The sequence below is a fragment of the Columba livia genome, unplaced genomic scaffold (assembly GCF_036013475.1).
Source record: "Columba livia isolate bColLiv1 breed racing homer unplaced genomic scaffold, bColLiv1.pat.W.v2 Scaffold_103, whole genome shotgun sequence".
In the NCBI taxonomy this organism is placed as follows: Eukaryota; Metazoa; Chordata; class Aves; order Columbiformes; family Columbidae; genus Columba; species Columba livia.
The window spans coordinates 2283669-2290380 of record NW_027043008.1 but is presented as its reverse complement, the minus strand read 5'-3'; positions in this window follow the sequence as shown (position 1 = coordinate 2290380).

The following is a 6712-nucleotide window of genomic DNA, read 5'->3' as shown; positions in this document are numbered from 1 at the left end:
ACTGCCATCCAGAAGATGGATTCTTGCCTGCAGCCTCAGTCACACCTTGTCCCCCACCCGCTCCCTCGAACAAAGGATAACAAAAAAGAGCATGCCCAGAAGCTCGCCAACAGTCCTGAGGCCACCCAATTGACCAGAGAGATACCCCTGAATGCAGGCCATGCAGGCACAGACAAGCGCTGGCAAGAGAGGTGAAGACTTTTCGAGCCTGCGCAGTTAAGCCCGGATTGAGAAACAAAGGCGGAGATTGGCCTGAAACAATGGGAGCGAGGGGGATGAAGAAGTATAAAGATAGTTCCTGACTGGACGTCATTGAGATCTCCCCACCAGAGGATCCCAAACCACCATGGAGGACCGGCAGGACTCCATGGGACTGGACACCAGAGGGATGCCTTTGGAGCTCACCTGCTAGTAAACCAGTCCTCATTCCCATCTTTTCCTTCTTCTTTCCCTGTTTCTTTTTCCTTTCCCTTTTTCTTACTCTCTCGCTATCGCGTGCCGCTTTACGGGCAAAATAATAAAGTAACACTGTTTGACTGTATTCTAAGCCCTTGGCATTTCCGATGCCTTAATTTTGTGCTTCGAGAAGAACGTAAATGAACCATCAGGAATCCATCACTGAGTGGACCCTAACAAGGTCCTTGCAAGCTCACAATCTCCTTTTGCTCACCTAGCACACTTCTTCCCCCCTCCATGCAGTTTGGTTTCAGCCTAGGGAGCAGACAAATCCTTGGAAAAAGTAGGCATTCTTTTCATGTCCTATGTCGGCACGGGAAAAGAAGAAAATCCCAAAGTCTCAACATCTACACCTCCCTAAGTGGAAGGCCAACGTGTCCCCACCATCCACCAGCATGATGTGCCACTAGTTCATATACGACTCAGTGATTTTGAGAGAGGTAGAAGAAAACAGGCACCAAAAATTAGAAAAAAGTCTGAAAGCTTAAGACAAAACAGCACTTCTTTAGAAGGAGATGATTGGCTCGAAGGGGGATGGGGTTGTAGCTGAGCTTGTCCCAGTCGGGCAGCATTCTAAAACTGATGAGGACCAGGTGGCCTCCTATGCCCCTAGGGAGAAATTGATGTGCTCTGCTCGCTCCCTGAAATGCCTGTACACCAATGCGCGCAGCATGGGGAATAAGCAGGAGGAGTTAGAATCCCATGTTCGGTCGGGAGATTATGATCTGGTGACAATTACAGAAACATAGTGGGACAGTTCACATGACTGGAATGTGGTCATGGATGGCTATGCCCTTTTCAGGAAAGACAGGCCAGCCAGGCATGGTGGTGGAGTTCCTCTCTATGTGAGAGAGCAACTACAATGTACTAAATTTTGCTCAAGAGTGGATGACGAGCGAGTTGAGAGTGTATGGGTCAGGATCAAGGGTCAGGCTGGCAGGGGTGACACTGTTGTGGGCGTCTGTTACAGGCCACCAGATCAGGCTGAGGAAGTTGATGAGGCCTTCTATGGGCAGTTGAGAGTGGCCTCACAGTCACAGGCCCTGGTTGTTGCGAGTGATTTTAACTTCCCTGATGTTTGCTGGGAGGACCATTCAGCCAGCCAGCCACAGTCCAGGAGATTCCTCCAGTGCATTGATGAGAACTTCCTCATGCAGATGGTGGAGGAGCCGACTAGGAGAGGTGCACTGCTGGATCTCATCCTCACTAACAAGGAGGGTCTGGTCGAAGCAGTAAAGGTTGAGGGCTGCCTGGGTTGCAGTGACCACGAGATGGTGGAGTTCAGCATCTTGTATGGCAGGAACAGAATAGCAAGCAGAATTGCAACCCTGGACTTTAGCAGGGCTAACTTTGGCCTTTTCAAGAAATTGCTGGGGGAAATCCCATGGGCAAGACTGCTTGAAGGTAAAGGGGCCCAAGATAGCTGGATTGCATTCATAGATTGCTTCTTTCACGCTCAGGACCAGAGCATCCCCACACGTAGGAAGTCAAGGAAGGGAGACAGGAGGCCTGCGTGGTTGAATAGGGATCTGTTGGGTATGCTCAAGCAGAAGAGGAGAGTTTACAGGTCATGGGAACAGGGGCTGGCCACTTGGGAAGAATATAAGGCTGCTGTTAGAAGATGTAGGAAGGCAGCTAGGATAGCCAACGCCTCCTTAGAATTACAGCTGGTAAGAGGGGTCAAGGACAGCAAAAATAACTTTTTCAAATACATAGCAGATAAAACTAATACCAGAGGCGATGTAGGCCCACTGATGAATGGGGTGGGTACCCTGGTGGCAGAAGATACAGAGAAGGCAGAATTACTGAATGCCTTCTTTGTCTCTGTCTACTCTGCCGGAGGCTGTCCTGGGGAGCCCTGTCCTGTACCCCTGGGCTGTCCTGTACCCCTGAGACCCCGGATGAAGCCAGGTCAATGGAGGAGTTTGCTCTTTAGTCGATGAGGACTGGGTTAAGGAGCAATGAAATAGTCTGGACATCCATAAATCTGTGGGTCCAGATGGGATGCATCCACGGGTGCTGAGGTAGCTGGCTGAAGTCATTGCTGGACTGCTCTCCAACATCTTTGCCAAGTCTTGGGAAACGGGGGAGGTGCCCGAGTATTGGAGGAAAGCAAATGTCACTCCAGTCTTCAAAAAGGGCAAGAAGGAGGACCCGGGTAATTATAGACCAGTCAGCCTCACCTCTGTCCCTGGGAAAGTAATGGAACAGCTTATCCTTGGTGCCATCTCAAGGCATATCAAGGATAAGAGGGTTATTAGGGGCAGTCAGCATGGCTTTACCAAGGGTAAGTCATGCTTGACCAAACTCATAGCCTTTTATGAGAATGTAACAAGGTGGATGGATGATGGCAGAGCGGTGGATGTGGTCTACCTTGACTTCAGTAAAGCCTTTGACACAGTCTCCCACAGCATTCTCACAGCTAAGTTGAGGAGGTATGGTCTAGACAATAGAGTAGTGAGGTGGGTTGCAAACTGGCTTAAGGAGAGAAGCCAGAGAGTGGTAGTCAATGGTGTGGAGTCTAGTTGGAGGCCAGTATCTAGTGGAGTGCCTCAGGGGTCAGTACTGGGGCCAATATTATTCAATATATTCATTAACGATTTGGACGAGGGAATAAAGTGTACTATCAGCAAGTTTGCTGATGACACTAAGCTGGGAGGGGTGGCTGACATGCCAGAAGGCTGTGTTGCCATCCAGTGGGACTTGGACAGGCTGGAGAGTTGGGCGGGGAATAACCTAATGAAATTTAACAAGGGAAAGTGTAGAGTCCTGCATCTGGGCAGGAACAACCCCAGGTTCCAGTATAGGTTGGGAAATTACATAGTAGAGAGCACTGTAGAGGAAAGGGACCTGGGGGTCCTGGTGGACAGCAGGATGACCATGAGCCAGCACTGTGCCCTTGTGGCCAGGAAGGCCAAAGGCATCCCGGCATGTATTACGAGGGGGGTGGTTAGTAGATCGAGAGAGGTCCTCCTTCCCCTCTACTCCACCCTGGTGAGACCCCAACTGGAATGTTGTGTCCAGTTCTGGGACCCTCAGTTCAAGAAGGACAGGGAACTGCTGGAGAGGGTCCAGCGTAGGGCAACGAAGATGATGAAGGGAGTGGAGCACCTCCCTTATGAAGAAAGGCTGAGGGAGCTGGGTCTCTTTAGTTTGGAGAAGAGGAGACTAAGGGGGGACCTTATAAATGTTTATAAATATAGAAAAGGTGAGTGCCATGAGGATGGAGCCAGGCTCTTCTCGGTGGCCAACAATGATAGGACAAGGGGTAAAGGGATAAAGCTGGAACACAAGAGGTTCCACTTAAATTTGAGAAAAAACTTCTCAGTAAGGGTGACAGAACACTGGAACAGGCTGCCCAGGGAGGTTGTAAAGTCTCCTTCTCTGGAGACATTCAAAACCCGCCTGCACATGTTTCTGTGCGACCTCATTTAGGGATTCCTGCTCCAGCAGGGGTATTGGACTAGATGATCTTTTGAGGTCCCTTCCAATCTCAAACATACTGTGATAATGTGATACTGTGATCCCTGCACCAAACCACCAAGACTCAGCCTAAGGAGATCTGCAGTTTCTTTTTTTGTACTGCCAGCAGATTGTAGAAGTACAGTATAAAAACCATCCTTATGGAGAGATCTTCGTATTTTAGGCTTAGTCTAAGTGTCTCAAGTAGCTGGAGTTTTTGCTTGGGTCTAATCCATAAGGTCTTATGGCTTTCCTCCTCGTCTGAAGACGAATGTGCTAGAAACTATAAAGCAAAAAAACGTCCTGCAGTCTTACCTGTCCTCGCCTGTCCTTGACTTGCCTCATTTTCTTCTCATCCTGTTCTCTGTGCCATCCTCTCTCACTAACCCCTCGTCTGGCTGCATGTCTCTTCTTTCCTATTCCCTTTCCTTTTCTCTGGCTCTCCTGCTTCCTGCCTCTTTTCTTTCAATTCCTCCATCTCACTTGTGCAGACCAACACTACTTTTTATTCTTCCTTCCCTTTCTCCTGCTCCCTTTGCTTTCTCCCTCTGTCCCATATCTTTCTTCCCGACTTGTCTCTTGGAGACTTTGGGCCAAATTGGCCATAAGTCTGGGAATGGTTTGACCAGAGTTCAGAGGCCTGGCTGGTGGCAGCAGGGACAGCAGGCAGTGACAGGCCCGGGGCTGACAGGCACCCCCTCCCCTAGGGGGCGCCTGCCTGCCACACCCAGCTGACATAGAACCTTTGTCACAATGCCCGCTACCGTGGCGAGGCTGCGGTGACTCTGCAGGTGACAGGGACACTGCAGGACTTGGTGTCAGCTAAGGGGATCAGCAGCTTCTTTTTTTGTACTGCCAGCAGATTGTGGGAGTACAGTATAAAAACCATCCTTATGGAGAGATCTTCCTATTTTAAGCTTAGTCTATGTGTCTCAAGTAGCTGGGGTTTTTGCTTGGGCCTAATCCATATGGTCTTATGGCTTTCCTCCTAGTCTGAAGACGAATGTGCTAGAAACTATAAAGCAAAAAAATGCCCTGCAGCCTAGCCTTGCCTTGCCTGTCCTTGCCTGTCCTTGCCTTGCCTTATTTCCTTCTCGCCCTGTTCTCTGTCCCATCCTCTCTCACTAAGCCCTCGTCTGGCTGCATGTCTCTTCTTTCCTTTTCTCTCACTCTCCTGCTTCCTGCCTCTTTTCTTGCAATTCCTCCATCTCACTCCTGCAGCACAACACTACTTATTATTTTTCCTTCCCTTTCTCCTGCTCCCTTCGCTCTCTCCCTCTGTCCCATATCTTTCTTCCCGACTTGTCTGTTGGAGACTTTGGGCCAAATTGGCCCCAAGTCTGGGCATGGTTTGACAAGTTTTCAGAGGCCTGGCTGGCGACAGCTGGGACAGCAGGCAGTGACAGGCCCGGGGCTGACAGGCTCCCCATCCCCTAGGGGGCACCTGGCTGCCACACCCAACTGACATAGAACCTTTGGCACAATGCCCGCTACCGTGGCGAGGATGCGGTGACTCTGCAGGTGACAGGATCACTGCAGGAATTGGTGTCAGCTCAGCAATTTCTCAGTTCTCCAAAGAAGCGGAATTCTGCAAATTGCTGCCTTTGCTCTTGAAAGTATGTCATCAGGTGGGTGTTTTGGTGTAATACACTAAAAAACAGAGCAGAAATGGTGAAATATTCCCATGATATGTATGCTCTCTGCACCAAAGCACCATGACTCAGCCTAAGGAGATCTGCAGCTTCTTTTTTTGTACTGCCAGCAGATTGTGGAAGTACAGTATAAAAACCATCCTTATGAAGAGATCTTCCTATTTTAGGCTTAGTCTAAGCGTCTCAGGTAGCTGGGGTTTTTGCTTGGAGCTAATCCATACAGTCTTATGGCTTTCCTCCTAGTCTGAAGACGAATGTGCTAGAAACTATAAAGCAAAAAAGTGCCCTGCAGCCTAGCCTTGCCTTGCCTGTCCTTGCCTGTCCTTGCCTTGCCTTATTTCCTTCTCATCCTGTTCTCTGTCCTATCCTCACTCATCAACCCCTCGTCTGGCTGCATGTCTCTTCTTTCCTTTTCTCTCACTCTCCTGCTTCCTGCCTCTTTTCTTACAATTCCTCCATCTCACTCCTGCAGCCCAACACTACTTTTTATTCTTCCTTCCCTTTCTCCTGCTCCCTTCGCTCTCTCCCTCTGTCCCATATCTTTCTTCCCGACTTGTCTGTTGGAGACTTTGGGCCAAATTGGCCCCAAGTCTGGGCATGGTTTGACAAGTTTTCAGAGGCCTGGCTGGTGACAGCTGGGACAGCAGGCAGTGACAGGCCTGGGGCTGACAGGTTCCCCATCCCCTAGAGGGCGCCTGGCTGCCACACCCAGCTGACATAGAACCGTTGTCACAGTGCCCGCTACCGTGGCGAGGATGCGGTGACTCTGCAGGTGACAGGATCACTGCAGGAATTGGTGTCAGCTCAGCAATTTCTCAGTTCTCCAAAGAAGCGGAATTCTGCAAATTGCTGCCTTTGCTATTGAATGGATGTCATCAGGTGGGTGTTTTGGTGTAATATACTAAAAACCAGAGCAGAAATGGTGAAATATTCCCATGATATGTATGCTCTCTGCACCAAAGCACCATGACTAAGCCTAAGGTGATCTGCAGCTTCTTTTTTTGTACTGCCAGCAGATTATGGAAGTACAGTATAAAAACCATCCTTATGGAGAGATCTTCCTATTTTAGGCTTAGTCTAAGTGTCTCAGGTAGCTGGGGTTTTTGCTCAGGCCTAATCCATACGGTCTTATGGCTTTCCTC